Source organism: Pseudorca crassidens, chromosome 3 (genome assembly GCF_039906515.1).
Source record: "Pseudorca crassidens isolate mPseCra1 chromosome 3, mPseCra1.hap1, whole genome shotgun sequence".
NCBI lineage: Eukaryota > Metazoa > Chordata > Mammalia > Artiodactyla > Delphinidae > Pseudorca > Pseudorca crassidens.
In genome coordinates this window covers 96,671,913-96,699,067 of record NC_090298.1, presented here as the reverse complement: position 1 = coordinate 96,699,067, position 27,155 = coordinate 96,671,913, and positions in this window count along the sequence as shown.

The window sequence follows — 27,155 nt, the reverse complement described above, 5'->3', positions numbered from 1 at the left end:
TTGCCTTGAACTGTAGTTTTCATTTAAGAATTGAAATAAGTTACTGCATGGCCTCCAAATATGTTTTTATTTTTCAAAATTATCTGGGCTATTCCAAGTTTTTGCACTTTTAACTTAAGTTTTAGAGTCAGTCTTCTGATTTCTACAGAAAGAAAAGAAAGCTTTCTGTGATTTTGGTTGAAACTATGGTAACACTATCAATTTGAGGAGAAAGAACAGTGTGAGAGATTCAAGACAGCCACAAAAATTTTTACTACCCCTCCTGCTGAGAGAGAGATTCTCCCCTTTAATCTAGGCTGACATAACCAATAGAATGTGGAAAAAGTGACACTGTGTGACTTCTGTAGTTGGGTCACAGAAGCCTCGTGAATTCTATCTGAAGCCTGAGTTTCCACCTTAGGTGTCTGACTACTTTGGGACAGCCAGCTGGACATCCTTATCTTATTCCTAACCTTAGGGAGAAAATATTTCACCCTAATATTGAAATATTCAATATTTCACCATAGTATAATACTAGATATAGGTTTGTCATATATGTTGTTTATTGTGCTTGAATGGATAATAGCTGCCCCCGCAAGATGTCCAAATCCTAATTCCTGTGACCTGTAAATACATTACCTATATGGTAAATGAGACTGCAAATGTGATTAAAGATTTTGAGATGTGTAGATCATCCTGGATTATCCAGGCGCCCAATGTAATAAACAAGGGTCTTCATAAGAGGGAAGCAGAAGGAGCATAGTCAGAAAATGAATATATGGGGACAGAAGCAGAGGTTGAAGTGATTATGCATGCACTTTTAAAATGGAGGAAAGAACCATAAGCCAAGGAACGCAGGCGGCCGTTAGAAACTGGAAAAGACAAAACATCCTCTGAAGCGTTCAGAAAAAATGCAGCCCCACTGACACCTTGATTTTAGACTTTAGACTTTCAAAACTGTAAAAGAATAAATTTTTACTGTTTTAAACCAATAAATTTGTGGTAATTTGTTTCAGGTGCAATAAGGAACTAATGCGGATTTAAAAATAGAAATGTTCTTGCAAGAATAATATTAAACCCAAATGGTAAAAGTGAGTATTATCTTACTCCCAGTTTTAAGGAGAAAGTTTTTGATATTTCACCATTAAGCATGATGCTAGATGTAGGTTTTTCATATATATCTTTTATCAAGTTTAGAAAGTTCTCTTCTAACACTGAGTCTTTTCATCAAGAGTGGATATGAATTTTCTCAAATTGTTTTTTTCTGCATCTGTTGAGATAACATGATTTGTATCTTTTCTTCTTTTAATGTAAATTTCATTGATTGACTTTAGAATTGTGTTTGGGATAAATGCTCACTTATATTGTAATAGTTTTTGCTCTTGTTTTCGTTTTTTACGGTGCTGGTTTAAATTTGCTGATATTTTCAGAAAGATTTTTACATCTATATTCACAAAAGATACTGACCTACAATTTTTTGTTTTTATCACGTCTTTATCTGGTTTTGGTGTTAGGCTATGCCAGTCTCAGTAAATAAGTCAGAAAATGTTTCTTCTCCTTTATGTAAGTTGGCCATAATATTTTTTTAAATGTTTGTAGAATACACCACTTAAACCACTTATTTGTAGAAATGATTATGACTATAAACTTAATTTAAAGTATAGGCCTATTCAAATTTTTATTTGTGTATGTGTAAATTTTAAATTTGCCAATTTCAATTAAATTATTAAATGTATTGGCATAAAGTTGTTGGGAAACAAATAACCTTTTTATGTTTTGGCATGATCAGGGCTTTCTGAGCAAAACCTACTGGCAACCCGGGTTAAAGGATGCATGAAAGGCAAACAATCCTTGGTAGCTATTTACAAATGATAGAGACCTCCAGAAACATTCACAGGTTTATCTCCACTTGAGCTATTTGTTTGCATTCCAAAGTGTACTGAACCTAGGGACTTTCCCCACCTCTCCGCAAACAGGATTCCTTTAACACTTAGAACAAAGTCATTCTGCCTTTCCAGAAGGAGGAGAGCTAGCTGTGGCACCAATCATATAAGCTCTAAATTCGTATTTTTTAAGCTCTTATCTTGTGTTACAGACACCTCCATATATACAGGTGATATCTGCACTCACCTCACCACTTCATGTGGGGTTGGGGTGTGGGGAACCTATATTAAGATGCTTTCACAGTAAATAATAGGTGTTTTCTCTGATTCAGAATCCCTATGTTCTGTCAGAATAAAATTAATAAATACAGATATGAAAGCTTTAACAATATTTCTTCAAAATATTTTGAGTTGTATCTAGATGTGTTTTTCTTTCTGTTCACCTTGCTTAGTGTTCACTGACTTTCTTGGATATCAAAATTAATGCATTTTATTAAACTGGGAAATTGAAATACTTTTTCAACATTTGCCCAATGCCCCCAGACCACTGCCTTCTTTACTCATCATGTTCATGTTTTATAGCTCCTTACAGGAGGAGAGGTAATTCAGAATCAGTTACTCCTTAATGGCCTGAAGTACTATTCCGACCATGCATTTAAATGTTAATGGCTCTGAAATCCATATATTTGGCCAAATCCCCACTTTTAATGCATATGGTCAATTTTCTACAGGTTAACTATACAGTATACTACATTGAGTTAGCTCAGATTCAAAATCTGAGTCCACAAATAAGCTAATTTGCTCTCCCTTCTACCTTCTTCTTTCCCCTTTATTCTTTGTATCAGAGAAGAGTATCACCAATTATCCATACTTCCCAAGACAAACATGTGAACATCAGTCTAAAACTCAACCTTTCATTCATCATTGTGTGTAGACAGAATAAGGCACCCACCCACCGCAATGTCCACATCCTGATTCCTGGGACCTGTGAAATTGTTACCATATGTAGCAAAAGAGATCTTGAAGATGTGATTTAGTTAAGAATTTTTGAGGTAAGAAGATTATCCTGGTGGGTGCAACGTACTCAAATGGTCTTTATAAAGGGGAGCCAGGGTCATAAAGCAGAGGTCAGAGAGGGAAGGTTTTAAAGATGCTATGCTGCTGGCTTTGATGATGGAAGAAGGAGCCATGGGCCAATGAATGCAGGAGGCCTTTTAGAAACTGGAAAAGACCAGGAAACAGATGCTCCCTCAGAGCCTCCAGAAAAAAGCAGAGCCCTCTGTCACTTTGAGTTTAGCCCAACAAAACTGTTTCAGGCTTTGATCTCCAGAACTGTAAGATAATAACTTTATGTTATTTGAATTGACTAAGTTTGTAGTAATCTGTTACAGCAGCAATAGGAAATTAATATAATCAGCAATCTCCAATTCCTATGGAAAACTCTCTCATTCTGTTCATTCCTTATCTTTCCTTATCCAATGTCACTGATTATGCAGTCTTCATCTCCAGGCTTACTTGACTTGCCTCTAATCTTATCTTTGTACCATCAGTTTACCCAGCAGCAACCCAGCCCCACTGTTAGTCTCCTATCTAAACTTCATGATGCTGCTTGAGTAACATTTCTAAAATTATAATCCATTTATGACATTCTTTGTTTAAAACTCTCCAGTGCATTATAATACTTTCAAGATAATTTCAGATCTTGCAGTTAGCACACAGGGCCTTCAGTTTCACACTGCTTCCTCTTGTCTGTTACCATTGGTCCACTATGTACTCCTAGCACTCTGTTCCTCATCTATCTGTACTGCACCCCATGTATATTACACACCTCCTAATGTGCCCACAAATGTACTGTCCTTCTCTCTCCTCCTCTGTCTAGGACATTCAGTAAGTATCTATTGAGAAAAATCACTGAATATAATTTCCCTATCAACATGAACAGCAAATTAATTTAACCTGATGAGTTTGGTATTCAGACCAAAGTACATAAGTACATTTGTTTTCTTTTTGAACCACATATAATATTTCTTTACCCGAGGTTAAATCGTTGTTTGCCCACACTGTCCGTTACTCAGCATTCAAATGCATATTTTCAGTTGGTTAAAAAGAGTTTATTTTTAAAATGAAACTAATGATAATATACGATTTTTTATAGCAGTAGTCATTTGCAGGCCTACTTAGGAAATATTTATTAGTTTAACTACATGCTATCCATTGGGAATTGTGAGAATATGACCCATCTTACTGCTTACATACTGACTTTAATTAAAGCCTTCCAGAAACGTAGCTGTTTCTTCTTCTTTAAAATTTGATAAAGTCGTGGCTTTCTTTAAAACTCTGTGCTGAAATTTCTTATGTTGTATACAATATGTAAAAAGAATAAAACTGACAATTATAACAAAGTCCTATCATAAAATTATGTACAGAGGAGAGAGGTATACAACTCAGACTGAGAAAAGTGGGGGGGGGGGAATGTATAAAATAGTTCATGAAGCAGTAATACTTGAATTGAGTTTATAGTTTAAGAAAAAAACGCAAGGGCAATTACAACAAAGACGATTTGAATAAATAAATGTTTATAAATATGAAGTACTGGGCTTCCCTGGTGGCGCAGTGGTTGAGAGTCCGCCTGCCGATGCAGGGGACACGGGTTCGTGCCCCGGTCCGGGAAGATCCCACATGCCACAGAGCAGCTGGGCCCGTGAGCCATGGCCATTGAGCCTGCGCTCCGCAATGGAAGAGGCCACAACAGTGAGAGGCCCGCGAACCGCAAAAAAAAAAAAAAAAAAAGAAGTACTTAAATGCATTTCAGAGACCTGCCTACAGTTTAATTTTGCTGGATTATGGACAGAGTGTGTGTATAGGGGGGAGATGGAGTGGTCTGGATAAATAAGAAGCTGCTGAAGTAGGTAGACATTTGGAAGGCCCTTATCAATTTAGAAAACTGTATTTTGTAGAAAATGAAGATTATTTTTCACAGAGGTGTGGTATGAAAAAATTTGTCCTTTAGATAATAATTTGTCAGTAGGATTTGAGTGGATGGAAGTAGGAGAATTTTTGCAACACTGAAAAAGAAAATTTGTTAAGATTTTATAGAAGATGAGATAAGATTGCAATGTAGGGGTATGGCACTGGGATCGAAAAGATAGGTTATACTGGAGTGATATTTAAGAATTAATATAGTATGTTATAGCTGGAAAGAACATGGGCTTTGAATATGGACATAGATTTAACCCCAACTCAGCTACTTATTAGAAAAGTGATTTAAGCAAGCTAATGAAACTTTATGAATCTCAGGTAGGGATAAAAATATTAATACATATTTTGTCTGTGGAATTAAGATACATCAGAAATAAAGGAACTTTCACAGTTGGTAACCCTCTGTGCATAGTAAATGAAAGCTGTTTGAATCATTCATAGTCATAAATCACAAGATTTGGCCAATGATTAGATGTAGGAAGTATAAAGGAAGTAGAGATATTGGACAAGTCTAAGTTTTCTAGCTTGTGTTACTAGATGACAGCTGGTCACATTTATTTAGATAGGCAATGAGAAAAAAGAAACAGTTTTGGCAAGGAAAAAATAGTGTTATCAAATGTATTTCAAAGTCCTCTAACTAAAACAATACTGATACGAAAAACAGATCTAACCCTTGTGGTTTTTCTTTATCACCACCCTTTTAGAGCCTTGAATTTACTTGTGTGCAGCAATGTGGTACAGCAACCAAGAATACAGACTCTGCAGTCAGGATGCCTGGATTCAAATTCCAGCTCCATTGTTTCCTAGCTGTGTGATCTTGGGAATGTTACTACACTTCTCTGTGACTCTATTTCCTCATTCTGTAAAATGGGAATAATAATAGTATTATCTCAGAAAATGGTTGTGAAAATTAAATAAGTTAATATTTTTCAAGTGCTTAAAACAGTGTCTCCTCGTTCTAATCATTGCAGGCATGTAAGATAGTTTCTTTGTATGTTTATTAGTTGCTTATCATCCTCAGAAGGAAGATTTCCTTAATCTTCTTCCTCCTTCCTCCGGCTATATCTTTCTCTAATCTTCCCGATAAAACATGCAAAAGCTTAATTAGGAACTCAGGAGTCACTGGTATTAAGTTGATATGACAGGTCAAGAGGTAGGATCCCTTTACAAAGCAAACTTCCTATCTGATGTGTACAGAGCATCATACATTTGCTGTGAGAGTATTAAAGCCTTCTATACTTGACAAATGAAACTTCATATGCATCAAAGAGTTACAAGGTAAAGGTTGTTGAGATTTACAACAACTAGAAGCCTCAAAAGTGCAACTTTCTCCATCAGGAAGGTTTTTTTTTTTCCTTTACTTTATTAGAAATACCTAATGAAGAGAAACTCTTATATGCCTAAATCAAAATGTCAACACTTTCACATAGGTCTGCGAATGTTATAGTCTGGCATAGAAGCATTTAGATAAATTTTTCAACAACTAAATATATATTTTAATTTTGGCTAAGTAAAGTTGCATTAGTGAAGAGAGTTTTATGTTTTAACAAATTATGATGGGTAGTAAGTAGTTTAGGAGCCCTATAAGTTACTGCTTCGCAGAGTATAATTTGTAGAGAATACCACCTACAATAGTTTATGTGGAGAAATAATGGATTTGAAGGTCAATTATGTAATTTATGGTAAGAGAAGAAATGACTTACTGTATAAGATTTCCCCATTTGATTCTAGGCATATCTCCTCGAGACACCTAAGACAGAATTATAGTTCAGAGGGAACTAATTGAGCCTAATTACAGCTCTTGGTCAGAGCCTAATTACAGCTTTTGGTCAGAATGTCCATATTTTAACCAATAGAATGAACTGTAATTGGGTCCATGTCCCTGCTCCTGCATCGTTGGCACTATGACTTTCCCAGATATATCCAGTGAACCTCTCCAGTTTCTCTATAGCATATTTTATAAGTGATACTAAATTTAATATTTTTATTATACTATCAAAATTACCATCAGTAGGACAGTTTGAAATGAGAGTTCTTACAAATGGAAGCTTCTACTTTTTAGATATTAAAAAAAAAGTTACCTAAAAAAATAATAAATACTCCTGTGTGTTCTGCTCAGAATAAAAGAATATCTTCTATCAGAGTTTCACAAAATCTGATTTTAGAGAAGAAATACAACATGATAGATAAGGTCAATGTTTTTCCTCCTTTCTTCTGTCCCATTCTCTCTCACCCTTTGAGAGGCATTCACAATAAAAACTGTGCATGAAAACTTCTAGACTGTTTTAACAATTTTTAGACACACAAACATGTTCAATATTATCAGACTGTTTAAAAAGTATCATGTGAATTCTATCAGAATGTGTATCTTATTCCATCATTGGATTTTCTTTTCATGTCAACCCTAGGTTTTTGAAAACTATTTAAACTGATAAATTCATCTAATTAGTTCATTCCTTTAAACTGTTATAATGCTTAAAAAAAAAAAAAAGCCCTTTGCATTGCTTATAGGGGATTGACAATTTGGGTGACAGAAGATTTTTCATCTGAAACCATGGAGGCCAGGAGGACGTAGCACAACATTCTTCAAGTTCCAAAAGAAAAGAACTGTCAACCACCACTGTTTTAGTCCATGATTTCGTGATACACAACAGTAAGTTTTTGAATTCTCTGTACCATTGATCCATTCATCTTTTTCTCCTTTACTATGTGACAACTTTAATTATCTAGCTTTATAAAAGTATTTGATATCTGGAAATCAATCCTCCCTTGCTTGTTTTTAATATATCCTAGGCTATTTTTTTTTTGGCGGTACGCAGGCCTCTCACTGTTGTGGCCTCTCCCGTTGTGGAGCACAGGCTCCGCACGCGCAGGCTCAGCGGCCATGGCTCACAGGCCCAGCTGCTCTGCGGCATGTGGGATCTTCCCGGACCAGGGCATGAACCCATGTCGCCTGTATCGGCAGGTGGACTCAACCTCTGCGCAACCAGGGAAGCCCTCCTAGGCTAATTTTTGACATTTATATATCTATATAAATTCTATAAGCAATTTGTTAACTTTTATAAACACTTACTGGAACTTTGGAATAGTGATAACTTCAAGACAGTGAATTTTCCCATCAGTGAAAGTACTATAGCTTCTCTTTAATTTAGGACATACTTTATGCTTTTCAAGAAGATCTTTATTTTTTTCTATAAAACTTTTACACTTCTTTTTAAAATTTATTTCTAGAAAACATAAATCTATTATGTCTCCAGTGAGCCTCAGTCTGTAATACCTTTTATTATATGAGCATCTCTCATATACTGAACATGATTTAACTTTGCTAAGATTTTTGTATGTCACACAAAACAAGTCCTAAGTGCAAGAAAACTAGTTTGCCCATTGCTCAATCAATAAAGTAGGATTGGGCTTCCCTGGTGGCGCAGTGGTTGAGAGTCCGCCTGCCGATGCAGGGGACACGGGTTTGTGCCCCGGTCCGGGAAGATCCCACATGCCGCGGAGCGGCTAGGCCCGTAAGCCATGGCTGCTGAGCCTGTGTGTCCGGAGCCTGTGCTCCGCAACGGGAGAGGCCACAACAGTGAGAGGCCCGCGTACCGCAAAAAATAAATAAATAAATAAATAAAAATAAATAAAGTAGGATTTTATTCCAACACTGAAGGAAAAATTGAAAGCATCTGAATTACTGAGAAACAGTATGCCAATGTATTCAATATAGTGCCTTCATCAGGATCAAGAAATGTTTAAGCATTATTTCAGTTGTACTAATGCTATTGTCCTTAGTAATGTAACCCCTTCTAAAATGTGGCTGCATTATATATATATATATATATATATATATATATATATATATATATATATATATCACTACATATATTTGTTACATTTCATTTCCAGGAATTTACTTATTGACAGAGCATCTTGCCTAAATAGAAATAATGGAGGAAACAACTGAGGTAAAGTTTCTGATGTGGATACTGAAGATATTGACGGCAACAGATGTGGAGCTTGTTGGTGACCTTTGAGTAAGAGCATTATACTCACATTCCTCTAACCTCCTAATATATGCAGACATCCATGTCAAAGACCTCCCCCAACTACAGGAAATAAAAGACCTTTTTACCACTTGAGAACATGGAAAAAACTTTTCCAAAGAACAATCTTAAGCAAATTTTAGGCAATCAATCAGAGTTTCCTAATCAACTACTGGAGAAAAATCTGTCATTAGTATACTTGTGGTTGTTCCCCTCGAAATCCATGAATTGTTAGCAAAAGAAAATCAGCTTAAGAGCCCCTTTCCTAATTCACTCATCACACACATACATTAAAACAACTGAATGTAATCACTGCAGGTATGTGTGGCTGTTTATCTCAGCCAGTATTATTTTGACATTGTTATTTTGAAAACTTTTGCTCTAATGATATCACTATGTCTTGTGAAGAGGTGGTATTGTATTTACATGGTCTGGACCTCCGATTCAAGTACAGTGTGAAATTCAAACTAGCATAGATGAAGTTTTAGTTTATTTAAAAAATTTTAAGAACTAAAGAAAGAGTTAATATATAGCTATATAGCTAATAAATTGACTCATTCAATTATCCCTTTTTAAGAAATTAAATATCATCAGTCCCTCCTTTCGTATTTTTCCATATGGTCGCCAATGTCCTCCACACTGGATTGGACTCTAGCTTTGATTTACGCTTTTCTTTCTTGGTAAAGCCTCTTAGCAAATAAAGAGGCTGGAAAGGGTAGTCTAGAGCAATAGAGAAAGAAACAGGAGAGAAATGAAGGGAGGGAAAGATAAAGAAAGTAACTTTTGTAGAGCAACTATTTTGTGCCTAGTAACTGCATCAATCCTAAAAAGAAGGTTGCAGTGTTATTCCTCTTTTGCAAAAGAGAAAACTAAGACCCTGAATTAACATTCTTAAGTCCAGGCAAACAATGAGGAGTAAGGTAAGGAATTAAATCCAGATCTCTCTAACTCAAGTATCCGTGTTCATTCCGTTTTAAGAAAATTTTAATAACCCTATTGCTAAAGACTATAGAGGTGTTTTAGAAATTTGGGGATGTGTGTAAGCTGTCAAAATGTTTAGGAATCACAGGTCATTGCTGGCATCTAAGGGGTGATGTTCTAGGATAGTGTCTAGACAGCCTGCAATATTAAGACAATCTTACACAATAAAGGAATGACTTGTGTGTTCTGTGACTCGAAAGTTTTCCTAGAGATTACCACAGAGAAAAACATCCTGTTTATGATTTTACAAGACTCAAATCTAACTCTGCCTTGCATATAAACAGAAGTATTTTGTTTTAATATATATTGAATTTTCCAGAAATGAAACTTCTGGAAAATTCAGGAAGAAGATTAAAATTTGTTTTGTTTGGAGATTTCCCAAGAGCTATATGCCATTTCAAAAATCTCTTCACTCATGACATTGCTGCTCATGGTAGTTAAGTTACCAGAATCACTTAAGTCACTCATTATCAGTCTGCAATAGTCGCTGACATAGTCATGTGTTTATTTGGTTCTCATATTGAAATGTTAAATATTAAAAAAAAAGTCAAAATACTCTGTTTATTACTTTCCTTTTACTAAATACAACATTATTTATTATGAAATGTTTGCAAGCATCCAGCCACATCATTATACCAACTCATGTAGTTAATCCTCTATATTTTAATAATGAACATTATTTTAAGTGTTTTTTTCAATATTGTTATTAGACAATTGTATTGGTATTTTAAGCTGATATGGGAAGGCTGGGTAAAGCATTGTGAATTTCATTCAAGACATTAAAGGGATCATGGGTTCTTAAGGGGGTGAGATTTAATGTTTACATCACAATGTAAATTTTGATGTCGTCTGTGCTGAAAATTTTCCAGGATTAAAAAATTGACTTAAGTATGGAACACAAGTTAAAATGTATCCACCAGTAAGCACTAGAGTGGCTTGGGTGTTAGGAGTGATTATTCAAGATCTATTCTATCTTCCCTGCATTGTTAAATAGCTCAAGGTTTGAAGAATTTCACCAGTCGCGCCTATTCCTTGAACTGAAATTAAGGGAATATCACTTCCTTAATGGCGACAGATTCAAGAATAAGCATGTAAACAATTTCTGACCAATAATATTTAAGGGTAATATTGCTGTAGACTACTGGGAAAGTCCTTTCCTATTTTCAAGTAGAGAATTGAGAAACCTCTCTCCTGTGCCAGAGTTAAACAAAGAGGAAACATTCCTGTTGACGCAGACAACTCCTAGGGGAATTAGACCCAGGATAAAGCTAACTCTTTGGTCATCAGAGAGAATAGACAGATTCCTTCATGACACTGTTGACATTAAAGCTTCTACCAATCCTGATGTATATACAACCTATATGCTTTTTCTCAGGTAAGCAAGCATTTTTCTTTACCTTTCAAAGTTAACTTCTTATTGAAGTATAGTATATGTATAGGAGTATATACACATCTTAACGTATAGCTATTTTCAGTTTTCTCTCATTCCTTCTCATTGTCTCAAAGAGAAAATCTCATATATTCTTAACTTTTCAACACTTGCTTATCTCCATTTTTAACAAAGAGAAAGTAGCCCCCAAGTTAAGAGCCTTCAGCTGACAGCAGTATTTCACAAAGATGCCCATGTAACCAGAATCCTGATGAAGAAATAAAATCTTTCCAGCAACCAGAAGTCTCCTGTGTGGCTTCTCCCTTACTACTCTCACAAAGGTACCACTATCATGTCCTCTAACTTCTTACACTAATTTAAGTGTAATTGTAACGCAAGTCCATGTACACTTACGTGTCAGGCTGCTTTTTCTCAACTTTATTTTTGTAGCATGCATCCACGATTGGTGTGTAGCTATGGTTCAATCTTTTTCATTGCTATGTAACATGCCATTATATTTATTAATCCATGCTACTGTTGATGGGCATCTGCTTTATTTTTCAGTTCGGGATTATTATGACTAGTTCTACTGTGAACATCCTGTGATGAACATATGTAAGCATTCTTTTTCAATATATACCTAGGAAGGTAGTACATAGGGTATTCATATGATCAACTTTATTAAATTCTGCCACATAGTTTTTCAAAATGATTGTACAAACTTATGCTTCTATCAGCAGATTATGAAAATTCCAATTGTTCTACTCCTCACCAACATTTGGATTTGTCAGTCTTTATATTCTAGCCCCTCTGATGGATTTATATTTGTGACTCATTATTTTAATTTACATTTCTAATGACTAATGAAGGAGAACACATTCCATATGTTCATACATATCCCCTTTTATAATGTTCAAATCATCTGCCTATTTTTCTAATTATTTAATTTTCTATTTTTTTCTTATTCATTTGTAGGGCTTTTTTATATTCTTGATATTAGTCCTTTGTCAACTACATGCATTACGAGTATCTGATCACTGATGTCATGGTTGAAACACTGGATTTAGGAGTTCTGTGCTATAAATGTTTAACAACTGGCCCTTCAGGGGTAAAGAAAGCCTTGATTTATAGTGTTTATTGATTTCTGTGGTGTAAATACTCCTGCCATGGCCAAGTCAAGGTAATAATCTGAGGTCACTGAACAAAAGTTTTAGGAACACAACATTATATAGTATTTCCACTATAGAAATACAAAAGATGGAAGTAACCTTGAGAACAGATAATAGTAAAATAATTACCAAGTGATATGTTTTGAGTAATTATCATCTTTATTTTAATATAATTTATTTAGGTTTTAGTTTATATAATTTGATTTTTAACAATGGCTGTGTTTACAAAACAAAAACAAACCAAAAAAGCAACAACAAAAAAGGGAATTTCCTGGTGGTCCAGTGGTTAGGACTCTGCGCTTCCAATGCTGGGGACTGGATTCTATCCCTGGTCGGGAAACTAAGGTCCCACAGGCCACGCAGTGAGGCCAAAAAAAACCCCAAAACCCAAAAAGGCTGTGTTTAACAGCCAGCTCACAAAGTTCCTGAAAATTAGCTGTTGGCTCTCACAAGTTAGTACAAGCCAGATCCAGTACAACTCTGGAATCTAGTTACCCTGAAGCACCCTTCCTATGAGATCTCTTAAGTAAGCAAGTACATCTTTTAAGGATTATTGTATTAAATAATGTTTTATTGAAGCATGCCACACAACAGAAACATGCACATATATTACATGTACAGCTGAATGTACTATCACAAAGTAAACACATTCAGGTAACTAACTACCACCTTGACTGAGATATAGACCATTATCAGCCCTGGAAGTCTCTCACATATCCTCTCTCGTGCATTAACCCACAAAAGTAAACATGACTTTGATTCAGCATCATTGATTAGAGGGGTTTTGAACTTTGCATATGGAATTATACTTTTTTAATGTAGAAAAAAGTTACTGTCAAAACTTTACATCACGTTATATAGTTATATACATCACTAATACTGCACAACAACAAGGCAGGGTGTTCCCAAGTGTGTGACACACACAGTGGTGGTGATTTTAGTCAGTGTTACTGATGCATCATTCAATAGTGGCAAGAAAGTTACTCCTTTTTAATTCTTATATTTTTTAAGAATATCTAATTCTTTGTTATTCTCTAGGCTTCCATCAAAGATAAGTCTCAGCAAGGTACTATTAAGTCCTTAGTATCTCCCAAACCATTGTTCTCCCTCTTTTGACATTGGGGAATCAGGCTTTAAAGGGAATTTGGCTGGCAACTGTCTCAAGCTGGAATTCAATTACATTGTTTTGTATTCGTTGATTTACATTTTTATTTATCGCCAATTCATGAAATACTAATTTCACATCTCTAGTACTAATATAAAATTTCCCTTTCAAATAAATGACCTGAAGTATAAAAGTGAGTCTATTTCATAAAATTTCTTATCTAGGAGTAGGATTTATACTTGTATATGTTAACCATTTTATTGGAAGTACACTATTAAAAATTTGAGAAACTCTGATTTTGAAATCTACTGTTTCATATAAGGGCGAAGGCACAGAATACCTACACTGAGGAAAGCCAGTAAGTGTCAACAGGGTGTTTTGACTCTGTAGAGTAAAATGCATTCAGAGAGGCTGTGAGGACAGAGAATTGGTGGAATTTCCATGTCAGGGACTTCACCATCACTCTCTAATGAAGTTTCCTTGAGGAAGTAGGTTTCCAAAGTGTTCTGACAGATTTGGTGGCCCTGATATGTTCTAGAAAGATTTGCAAATGGAATGTTACCTGTCCACTGTTGCTGTCATTTGAAATATTTGACTAGGTTATATTTCCAATAAAATGTACAAAACTGTCTCATATTTTAAATGAAATTGAGTTGTCTGTAGTGAGGTGGATGGACCTAGAGTCTATCATACAGAGTGGAATAAGTCAGAAAGAAAAACAAATACTGTATGCTAACACATATATATGGAATCTAAAAAAAAAAAAAAAAAAAAAAGAAATGGTCATGAAGAACCTACAGGCAGGACGGGAATAAAGACGCAGACCCTTTGCAAATGAAGCAACTGACAAAGGATTAATTTCCAAAATTTACAATCCAAAAATGGGCAGAAGACCTAAATAGACATTTCTCCAAAGAAGATAGACAGATTGCCAACAAACACATGAAAGAATGCTCAACGTCATTAATCATTAGAGAAATGCAAATCAAAACTACAATGAGATATCATCTCACTCCAGTCAGAATGGCCATCATCAAAAAATCTACAAACAATAAATGCTGGAGAGGGTGTGGACAAAAGGGAACAGTCTTGCACTGCTGGTGGGAATGTGAATTGGTACAGCCACTATGGAGAACAGTATGCAGGTTCCTTAAAAATCTACAAATAGAACTACCATATGAACCAGCAATCCCACTGCTGGGCATATACCCTAAGAAAACCATAATTCAAAAAGAGTCATGTACCAAAATGTTCATTGCAGCTCTATTTACAATAGCCCGGAAATGAAAACAACCTAAGTGCCCATCTTCGGATGAATGGATAAAGAAGATGTGGCACACATACACAATGGAATATTACTCAGCCATAAAAAGAAATGAACTTGAGCTATTTGTAATGAGGTGGATAGACCCAGAGTCTGTCATACAGAGTGAAGTAAGTCAGAAAGAGAAAGACAAATACCGTATGCTAACACATTTATATGGAATTTAAGGAAAAAGAATGTCATGAAGAACCTAGGGGTAAGACAGGAATAAAGCCACAGACCTACTAGAGAACGGACTTGAGGATATGGGGAGGGGGAAGGGTGAGCTGTGACAAAGCAAGAGAGAGGCATGGACATATATACGCTACCAAACGTAAGGTAGATACCTAGTGGGAAGCAGCCGCATAGCACAGGGAGATCAGTTCGGTGCTTTGTGAACGCCTGGAGGGGTGGGATAGGGAGGGTGGGAGGGAGGGAGATGCAAGAGGGAAGAGATATGGGAACATATGTATATGTATAACTGATTCACTTTGTTATAAAGCAGAAACTAACACACCATTGTAAAGCAATTATACCCCAATAAAGATGTTAAAAAAAAAAAAGAATTTGAGTTAGAAAAGAAAATGGGCAGAACTATTTTTCTTTTTTGTTGCTAACTCCAACTTTTGTGATTTATGAGTACATAAGACAAAAAAAAAAAAAAAAAGACGCAGACCTACTAGAGAATGGACTTGAGGACACGGGGAGGGGGAAGGGTAAGCTGGGACAAAGTGAGAGAGTGGCATGGACATATATACACTACCAAATATAAAACCGGTAGCTAGTGGGAAGCAGCTGCATAGCACAGGGAGATCAGCTTGGTGCTTTGTGACCACCTAGAGGGGTGGGATAGGGAGGGTGGAGGGAGATGCAAGAGGGAGGAGATATGGGGACATATGTATATGTATAGCTGATTCACTTCGTTACAAAGCAGAAACTAACACACCATTGTAAAGCAATTATACTCCAATAAAGATGTTTTAAAAAATGTATGTGCAGTATGCTTTACTGAGCATATCTAATAAGTATGTGGAAAATATACTGGATTCGTTTCCACGAGAATCACACATGTCAGTTTGCCCAATCTGCACCATAATGCCGGCATAGGGATAGGAGTGGGACTGGGGGGGGATGTGTGAACTGTCTGAACGTATAATTCCTCCCAGAATGAAATCCTCTGGTGCATCTGTTATGTATGTAGACTTTTTTTTTTAAATGTATTTTAGTGTGAGCCAAGCAGGTGTGCAGTTCTCTCACCCATGAGATCACATAAAATGAAAAGTTCATGACTGTCCACAAGCTCAGAACAGCAAGGATCAGGAAAGGTCCACCCCTTTGTTCACACCAACTGAGTTTCAAATCCATGGCTCTCATGGGGAATTTCTAAGTGGACTAGTGACCCTGGAACAAGACTGCACAATTTGGCAAAAGAGTTATTTCTTTTTTCTAGTATCTTGACATTGAGGTCCTATTCAGAGCAATGGTTTTGATTCTTGATAGTGAGATAAAAGCATAAGAAAGTGACTAACAGTCCCTTACTGGGTATGCGTTCGTGTGTGTGTGTGTGTGTGTGTGTGTGTGTGTGTGTGTGTGTGTGTGTGTGTGTGTGTGTGTGTGTGTGTGTGTGTGTATGACAGATGTGTGGGCTCAACCCAGCTTTGTTTAATGGAGTGGTTTCATTTCCCCTCAAATATCTGTATTTCTCCCACTTTTCCATCTCACTTTCTGTTCTAAAATTCACACAGTACATTTTCACCAAAGCTAAGCTTTTGTCTCTCTCCTATTCCTTTCCTGTTTGGCTCTGTTCTCATCTCCCAGTCGGCAATTTGCTTATAAATTCAGTCAGTTCAACCAGCATAAACCCTTCCTCCCCAGGAGTACTGGAGTTTCAGACCACTGGAGTATAGCAAGAAGAAACTACCCCTAAATTTTGAAATTTCACATTGCTTTTCCTATTTCAGTGGTTCCTCTTAGTATTCTCATATCAGAAGTGGAATTTCCAGAAAAACCATATAATAGAGAAGGGTATTTGTCTGTGTCCCTAAGGGCATATGTACAAGGAAAATGCATCTCAGACTACAAAATTAAAACCACCAGCCCTCACAGCACCCTTGCCATTATAGTGACCCACATAAGCAGTAGAATGTAGCTACTAAGGGACTCAGGAGGTTTCTCTGAGAATACACAGGAAATCAGAGGTTTCCTTCTTTGTGCCTTAGCTCCACTCTCCTCTGTTTAGATGCCTTTCCAGGTTGTTATCTGCTAGATACATCCTTTACATGAAACGTCTTATTTCTGCTTATAAAGAAGAGAGCCGTCTAAATTGTTTTAATACATGACAGCTGTTAGATACAGAAATGCTTTGTGACCTCTTAAGCGTTAAACTCGATTGTTAAAGCAACAGTAGGAAACAGTAAAATTGGTTGTTCTGTTGCCCCGACTCAGCATGATCTACAGCTGGTGCTTCTTCCTAATAGCTATGTGTGGGACGATCAACACCCAGTTTGCTTTTATTTTGCAGTCACCATTGGCTCATTAGGCTTCCTGTATGGGAAGTAGCAGTCTCTGATTTACTGAGGCAGCATATAAGTAAACACCTTCCATTACAACAACTCCCAGCACACCTTCCAAACCTCTATAAAGGAATTCCTTAAGCAGCGACTCATACAGCCACATCTGGGGAAGACCTCAGTCAGACTTTCAGAGCACATAATCATCACAGGGCAAAGTCATTAGATAATTGGGATAGGAACTAGAGAGAAGGATGAAATTTCATATTTTCATAGAAATTAAAAGGATGTACTGCTGTTTAAAACCAGGGCTAGTCTTCATCATATTTCCCAGGCAATCAAGAATCAATAATCGATCTCTGGTATCTCAAAGAAAATCTGATGAAAAGAGAGCAGTGATCGCTAGTGATTCCAGGCTATTAGAGGTAATTTGTCCAGAGAAATATGTTCAAGAGGCACTCCTGATGCCTTCATAGTTGTAATTCTGGCTTCAGAATCAGTATTTCAAAGTTACAGACATATTAATGTCCCACTGTTGGAGATATGTCGAAAGAAAATGAAACTTCAGCAAGCATTCTCTCCTTCTGTCTCTCACTGTGCTGAGCATTCATTACCGAAAGTAAAAGAAAAAAATAATAAAGCTAGGTAGCACATTTGATTATTATTTTGATTACGTATCATCATGTCTATTTGGTACAATGTTCTTTAAACATTGATTTAACCATAGTCCCTACCCTTAGAGGATTAACAACTAAGGAACAGAGGGACATCCAAAAAAAATATAACAGCAGTAGAAATCAAGAGTGGAAGGGTTAAATATGGAACTCATTTTTAAATTGGGAGTTTGGGTTTAAAGGAAACTTTAAAAAAAAAATTTAAACACCAAATGCTATTAGCTGTGTGTTAATTTTAATTCACATTTTAAGTATTTTTCTTTTATCTTATTTTATTCTTCCTTCTTAAACTGAGGTAGTAAGATTGACATCTAAACAAAAATAAATAGTCCAAACTAATACGGACCTTAAACTCGGATAAGAATAGGAGAAACTTAGAGAAGAGCAACAAAAAAAGCAAACATTTCACATAGGTGAGAAAGCAAAGTTCCATAAGAAATGAGGAGAAGACCTATCATGACATTAAAAAGTGATTTAATGCTTATGTTTTTACTTTTCTTCATTGGAGGTTGGAATGAGTCCTAATGATGGGAGAGGTACAGACAGAGGAAGAGGAAGAAAGAGGGTGGGGTGGAGAGAATGCTGGCAAAACAAACAAGTTAAAATGTCAAGATTTAGACAGAAGAGTCGGGAAGGGAAAAAAAGGAGAGTGCATTGCATCTTAAATCAGACAGCTGCTGTATACTGGAGCTAGCTCTTCAAAAAGAGCTCAGGGAAAATAACTGAAGCCAGAAGACAAAGTGCCTTTTTGATCTTGCCTAGCTGGTGTTACTGTGTAGCACTTTGGAAGAAAAATATTGTGTAAATTTACTAAATAAATAAAGCTTTGGCAATGTATTTATTTACTGATTTTTTCCTTTTTTAAAAAAATTTTTCTTGGATTACAGCTGATTTCCAATGTTGTGTTAGTTTCAGGTGTACAGTAAAGTGAATCAGTTATACGTATACCTATGTCCATTCTTTTTTAGATCCTTTTCCCATATAGGTCATTACAGAGTATTGAGTAGAGTTCCCTGTGCTATACAGTAGGTCCTTATTAATTATCCATTTTATATATAGTAGTATGTAAATGTCAATCCCAATCTCCCAATTTATCCCACCCACCTCTTTCCTGCCTGGTAACCGTAAGTTTGTTTCCTACATCTGTAACTCTATTTCTGTTTTGTAAATAAGTTCATTTGTGTCATTTTTTAGATTCCACATATAAGCAATATCATATGGTCTTTGTCTGACTTACTTCGCTCAGTATGACAATCACTAGGTCCATCCATGTTGCTGCAAAAGGCATTATTTCATTCTCTTTTTATGACTGAGTAATGTTCCATTGTATATAGATACCACATCTTCTTTATCCACTCTTTGTCGATGGGCATTTAGGTTGCTTCCATGTCTTGGCTATTGTATAAAGTGTTGCAATGAACATTGGGGTGCATGTATCTTTTTGAATTATGGTTTTTCCAGATATAAGCCCAGGAGTGGGATTGCTGGATCATATGGTAATTCTATATTTAGTTTTTTAAGGAAACTCCATATTGTTCTTCATAAAGGTTATATCAATTTACATTCCCACCAACAGTGTAGGAGGGTTCCCTTTCTCCACACCCTCTCCAGCATTTATTGTGTGTAGATTTTTCATGATGGCCATTCTGACCTGTGTGATTTGATAACGTCATTGCAGTTTTGATTTGCATTTCTGTAATAATGTTGAGCATCTTTACATGTGCTTTTTGGCCATCTGTGTGTCTTCTTTGGAGAAATGTCGGCTTAGATCTTCTGCCCATTTTTTGACTGGGTTGTTTGTTTATTTTTTTGATATTGAGATAAATGACCTGTTTGTATATTTTGGAGATTAATCCCTTGTTGGTCCCTTCGTTTGCAAATACTTCTCCCATTGTGAGGGTTGTCTTTTTGTTTTGTTTATGGTTTCCTTTTCTGTGAAAAAGCTTTTAAGTTTAATTAGGTCCCATTTGTATATTTTTTGTTTTTATTTTCATTACTCTAGGTGGATCAAAAAAGATTTTGCTGCGATTTATGTCAGAAAGTGTTCTGCCTATTTTCCTCCAAGAGATTTTTTAAATACCTTTATTGGAGTATAATTGCTTTACAATGGTGTGTTAGTTTCTGCTTTATAACAAAGTGAATCAGCTATACATATATCCACATATCTCCTCCCGCTTGCATTTCCCTCCCAACCTCCCTACCCCACCCCTCTAGCTAGTCACAAAGCACCAAGCTGATCTCCCTGTGCTATGTGGCTGCTTCCCACTACCTGTCTATTTTACATTTGATAGTGTATATATTTCCATGCCACTCTCTCACTTCGTCCCAGCCTCCTCTTCCCACTCCCTGTGTCCTTGTCCTCAAGTCCATTCTCTATACCTGCATCTTTATTTTTGACCTCCCACTAGGTTTTTCAGAACCTTTTTTTTTTTTTTAGATTCCATATATATGTGTTAGCATATGGTATTTCTTTTTCTCTTCCTGACTTACTTTACTCTGTATGACAGATGCTAGGTCCATCCACCTCACCACAAATAACTCAATTTCATTTCTTTTTATGGATGAGTAATATTCCATTGCATATATGTGCCACATCTTCTTTTTCCATTCATCTGTTGATGGACACTTAGGTTGCTTCCATGTCCTGACTATTGTAAATAGAGCAGCCATGAACATTGTGGTACATGACTCTTTTTGAATTATGGTTTTCTCAGGGTATATGCCCAGTAGTGGGATTGCTGTGTCGTATGGTAGTTACATTTTTAGTTTTTTAAGGAAACTCCATACTGTCCTCCATAGTGGCTGTATCAATTTATATTCCCACCAACAGTGCAAGAGGGTCCCCTTTTCTCCACACCCTCTCCAGCATTTATTGTTTGTAGATTTTTTGACGATGGCCATTCTGACTGGTGTGAGATGATACCTCCTTGTACTTTTGATTTGCATTTCTCTAATGATTAGTGATGTTGAGAATCCTTTCATGCGTTTGTTGGCAATCTGTATAACTTCTTTGGAAAAATGTCTATTTAGGTCTTCTCCCTATTTTTGGATTGGGTTATTTGTTTCTTTGATACTGAGCAGCATGAGCTGCTTGTAAGTTTTGGAGATTAATCCTTTGTCAGTTGTTTCTTTTGCAAATACTTTCTCCCTTTCTGAGGGTTGTCTTTTGGTGTTGTTTATGTTTCCTTTGCTGTGCAAAAGCTCTGAAGTTTCATTAGGTCCCATTTGTTTATTTTTATTTCCATTTCTCTAGAAGGTGGGTCAAAAAGGATCTTGTTGTGATTTATGTCACCGAATGTTCTGCCTATGTTTCCTCTAAGGTTTTATAGTGCCTGGCCTTACATTTAGGTCTTTATTCCATTTTGACTTTATTTTTGTATATGGTGTTAGGGAGTGTTCTAATTTAGTTATTTTACATATAGCTGTCCAGTTTTCCAAGCACCATTTATTGAAGAGGCTGTCTTTTCTCCACTGTATATTCTTGCCTCCTTATCAAAAATAAGGTGAGCATATATGCGTGGTTTTATCTCTGGGCTTTCTATCCTGTTCCATTGATCTATATTTCTGTTTTTGTGCCAGTATCATACTCTCTTGATTATTGTAGCTTTGCAGTATAGTCTGAAGTCAGGGAGTCTGATTCCTCCAGCTTGATTTTTCTTTCTCAAGATTGCTTTACCTATTCTTTTGTGTCTCCATACAAAGTGTGAAATTTTTTGTTCTGGTTCTGTGCAAAATGCCAGTGGTAGTTTCATAGGGACTGCATTGAATCTGTAGATTGCTTTGGGTAGTGTAGTCATTTTCACAATGTTGATTCTTCCAATCCAAGAACATGGTATATATCTCCAACTGTTTGTCTCACCTTTAATTTCTTTTATCGGTGCCTTATAGCTTTCTGCATACAGGTCTTTTGTTTCCTTAGGTAGGTTTACTCCTAGGTATTTTATTCTTTTTGTTGCAAAGGTAAATGGGAGTGTTTCCTTAATTTCTCTTTCAGATTTTTCATCATTAGTGCATAGGAATGCAAGAGATTTCTGTGCATTAATTTTGTATCCTGCTACTTCACCAAATTCATTGATTAGCTCTAGTAGTTTTCTGGTAGCATCTTTAGGATTCTCTATGTATAGTATCATGTCATCTGGAAACAGTGACAGTTTTACTTCTTCTTTTCTGATTTGGATTCCTTTTATTTCTTTTTCTTCTCTGATTGCTGTGGCTAAAACTTACAAAACTAAGTTGAATAATAGTGGTGAGTGTGGACAACCTTGTCTTGTTCCTTATCTTAGAGGAAATGGTTTCAGTTTTTCAACATTGAGAACAATGTTGGCTATGGGTTTGTCATATATGGCCTTTATTATGCTGAGGTAAGTTCCTTCTATGCCTACTTTCTGGAGGGTTTTTATCATAAATGAGTGTTGAATTTTGTCAAAAGCTTTTTCTGCATCTATTGAGATGATCATATGTTTTTTTTCTCAATTTGTTAATATGGTGTATCATATTAATGGATTTGTGTATATTGAAGAATCCCTGCATTTCTGGGATAAACTCCACTTGATCATGGTGTATGATGCCTTTAATGTGCTGTTTGATTCTGTTTGCAAATATTTTGTTGAGGATTCTTGTATCTATGTTCATCAGTGATACTGGCCTGTAGATTTCTTTCTTACTGACACCTTTGTCTGGTTTTGGTAACAGGGTGATTGTAGCCTCATAGAATGAGTTTGGGAGTGTTCCTCCCTCTGCTATATTTTGGAAGAGTTTGAGAAGGATAGGTGTTAGCTCTTCTCTAAATATTTCATAGATTCGCCTGGGAAGCCATCTGGTCTGGGGCTTTTGTGTGTTGGAAGATTTTTAATCACAGTCTCTATTTCAGTGCTTGTGACTGGTCTGTTTATATTTTCTGTTTCTTCCTGGTTCAGTCTTGGAAGGTTGTGCTTTTCTAAGAATTTGTCCATTTCTTCCAGGTTGTCCATTTTATTGGCATATAGCTGCTTGTAGTAATCTCTCATGATCCTTTGTATTTCTGCAGTGTCAGTTGTTACTTCTTTTTTATTTCTAATTCTACTGATTTGAGTCTTCTCCCTTTTTTTCATGATGAGTCTGGCTAATGGCTTATCAATTTTGTTTATCTTCTCAGAGAACCAGCTTTTAGTTTTATTGATCTTTGCTGTTGGTTCCTTCATTTCTTTTTCATTTTATTCTGATCTGATCTTTATGGTTTCATTCCTTCTACTAACTTTGGGGGTTTTTGTTCTTCTTTCTCTAATTGCTTTAGGTGAAAGGTTGTTTATTTCAGATGTTTCTTGTTTCTTGAGGTCGGATTGTTTTGCTATAAACTTCCCTCTTAAAAGTGCTTTTGCTGCATCCCATAGGATTTGGGTCGCGACATATATATATATATATATATATATCTATCTTTTTTTTTTTTTTTTTTTTTTTTGCGGTACGTGGGCCTCTCACTGTTGTGGCCTCTCCCATTGCAGAGCACAGGCTCCAGATGCACAGGCCCAGCGGCCATGGCCCACGGGCCCAGCCGCTCCGCGGCATGTGGGGTCTTCCCAGACCAGGGCATGAACCCACAGGCAGGACTCTCAAACACTGCGGCAGGCGGACTCTCCAACACTGCGCCACCAGGGAAGCCCTGGGTCGTCATATTTTCACTGTCATTTGTTTCTAGGTATGTTTTGATTTCCTCTTTGATTTCTTCAGTGATCTCTTGGTTATTTAGTAGTGTACTGTTTAGACTCCATGTGTTTGTAATTTTTACAGACTTTTTTTCCCTGTAACTAACATGTAGTCACAGAGCATTGTGGTCAGAAAAGATACTTGATACGATTTCAGTTTCCTTAAATTTACCAAGGCTTGATTTGTGACCCAAGATATGATCTATCCTGGAGAAAGTTCCATGAGCACTTGAGAATGTTCCATGAGCACTTGAGAAGAAAGTGTATATATTGTTTTTGGATGGAATGTCCTAAAAATATCAATTAGGTCCATCTTGCTTAATGTATTATTTAAAGCTTGTTTTCCTTATTCATTTGCATTTTGGATGATCTGTGCATTGGTGAAACTGGGGTATTAAAGTCCCCTACTATGATTGTGTTACTGTCGATTTCCCCTTTTATGGCTGTTAGCATTTGCCTTATGTATTAAGGTGCTCCTATGTTGGGTGCATAAATATTTACAATTGTTATATCTTCTTCTTGGAATGATCCCTTGATCATTATGTAGTGTCCTTCTTTGTCTCTTGTAATAGTCTTTATTTTAGAGTCTATTTTGTCTGATATGAGAATTGCTACTCCATCTTTCTTTTGATTTCTATTTGCATGGAATATCTTTTTCCATCCCCTCACTTTCACTGTGTATGTGTCCCTAGGTCTGAAGTGGGTCTCTTGTAGACAGCATATATACAGGTCTTGTTTTTGTATCCATTCAGCCAGTCTATGTCTTTTGGTTGGAGCATTTAGTCCATTTACATTTAAGGTAGTTATTGATTTGTATGTTCCTATTATCATTTTCTTAACTGTTTTGCGTTTGTTATTGTAGGTCTTTTCCTTCTCTTGAGTTTCCTGCCTAGAGAACTTCCTTTAGCATTTGTTGTAAAGCTGGTTTGGTGGTGCTGAATTCTCTTAGCTTTTGCTTGTCTGTAAAGGTTTTAATTTCTCCATTGAATCTGAATGAGATCTGTGCTGGGTAGACTAATCTTGGTTGTAGGTTTTTCTTTTTCATCACTTTAAATATGTCCTGCCACTCCATTCTGGCTTGCAGAGTTTCTGCTGAAAGATCAGCTGTTAACCTTATGGGGATTCGCTTGCATGTTATTTGTTTTTATTCCCTTGCTGTGTTTTATATTTTTTCTTTGTATTTAATTTTTGATAGTTTGATTAATATGTGTCTTGGCATGTTTCTCCTTGGATATATCCTGTATGGGACTCTCTGCACTTCCTGGACTTGATTGACTATTTCATTTCCCATATTAGGGAAGTTTTCCACCATAATCTCTTCAAATATTTTCTCAGTCCCTTTCTTTTTCTCTTCTTCTTCTGGGACCCCTATAATTCGAATGTTGGTGTATTTAATGTTGTCCCGGATGTCTCTGAGACTGTCCTCAATTCTTTTCATTCTTTTTTCTTTATTCTGCTTTGAGGTTCTCATTTCCACTATTTTATCTTCCAGGTCACTCATCAGTTCTTCTGCCTCAGTTATTCTGCTATTGATTACTTCTAGAAAAATTTTAATTTCATTTATTGTGTTGTTCATCATTGTTTGTTTGCTCTTATTTCTCCTAGGTCCTTGTTAAATGTTTCTTGTATTTTCTCCTTTCTATTTCCAAGATTTTGGATCATCTTTACTATCATTACTCTGAATTCTTTTGCAGGTAGACTGCCTCTTTCCTCTTCATTTGTTTGGTATGCTGGGTTTTTTGCCTTGCTCCTTCATCAGCTTTGTTTATCTCTCTTCTTATTTTGCTTAACTTACTGTGTTTTTGGTTTCCTTTTTACAGGCTGCAGGTTCATAGTTCCTGTCATTTTTGGTGTCTGCCCCCAGTGGCTAAGTTTTGTTCAGTTGGTTGTGTAGGCTCCCTGGTGGAGGGGCCTTGTGCCTGTGTTCTGGTAGATGAGGCTGGATCTTGTCTTTCTGGTGGGCAGGACTGTGTCCAGTGGTGTGTTTTGAGATGTCTGTGACCTTATTATGATTTTAGGCAGCCTCTCTGCTAATGGGTGGGGTTGTATTTTGTCTTGCTAGTTGTTTGGAATAGGGTGTGCAGCACTGTAGCTTGCTGCTTGTTGAGTGGAGCTGGGTCTTAACACTGAGATGTAGTTCCCTGGGACAGCTTTTGCTGTTTGATATTGAGTGGAGCCAGGAGGTCTCTGGTGTACCAATGTCCTGAACTCAGCTCTCCCATCTCAGAGGCACAGGCCTGATACTTGGCCGGAGTTCCAAGACCCTGTCAGCCACAGGGCTCAGAAGAAAGGTGAGAAATAAAAGAAAGAATAAATGAAATAAAATCAAATAAAGTTATTAAAATAAAAAAATTAAAATATTATTAAAGATTTAAAATTAATATAAAAAAAGAAGGAAAGAAAGAAGAGAGCAACCAAACCAAAAAACAAATCCACCAATGATAACAAGTGCTGAAAACTATACAAAAAAAAAAAAAAAAAAAGGACAGACAGAACCCTAGGACAAATGGTAAAGGAAAGCTATACAGACAAAATCTCACAATGAAGCCAACACATGCACACTCTCTTCTCTTCTCTTCTCCAGCTCCTGTGGTTCAGCTTTGTATTTGGCCCCGCCTCTGCGTGTAGATCTCTTGAGAGCATCTGTTCTTCATTCAGACACGACGGGGTTAAAGTAGCAGCTGATTAGGGGGCTCTGGCTCACTCATTTCAGGGTGAGGGAGGGGTACGGAATGTGAGGCGAGCCTGCAGTGGCAGAGCCCAGCGTGACATTGCACCAGCCTGAGGTACACCGTATGTTCTCCCGGGGAAGCTGTCGCTGAGTCACGGGACCCTGGCCTTGACAGGTTGCACAGGCTCCCGGGAGGGGATGTGTGGATAGTGACCTGTGCTTGCACACAGGCTTCTTAGTGGCTGCAGCAGCAGCCTCAGCATTTCATGCCCGTCTCTGGGGTCTGCACTAATAGTCAACGCTTACGCCCATCTCTGGAGCTCGTTTAGGTGGTGCTCTGAATCCCCTCTCCTCGCACACCTCAAAACAATGGTCTCTTGCCTTTTAGGCAGTTCCAGACTTTTTCCCAGACTCCCTCCCGGCTAGCTGTGGCGCAGTAGCCCCCTTCAGGCTGTGTTCATGCAGCCAACCCCAGTCCTCTCCCTGGGATCTGACCTGAGAAGCCCGAGCCTCAGCTCCCAGCTCCCACTCCTGCCTGAGGAGGGAGCAGACAAGCCTCTCAGGCTGGTGAGTGCTGGTTGGCAGCGATCCTCTGTGCGGGAATCTCTCCAGTTTGCCCTCCACACCCCTGTTGCTGTGCTCTCCTTCATGGGTTTGAAGCTTCCCCACCCCTGCGACCCCTCTTCTCCGCTTCCTAGTGTGTGGAAACTTTTCCCCCTTCATAGCTCCCTCCCAGAGGGGCAGATCCTGTCCCTATGCTTTTGTCTCTGTTTTTTCTTTTTTCTTTTGTACTGCCCATGTACGTGGGGGAGTTTCT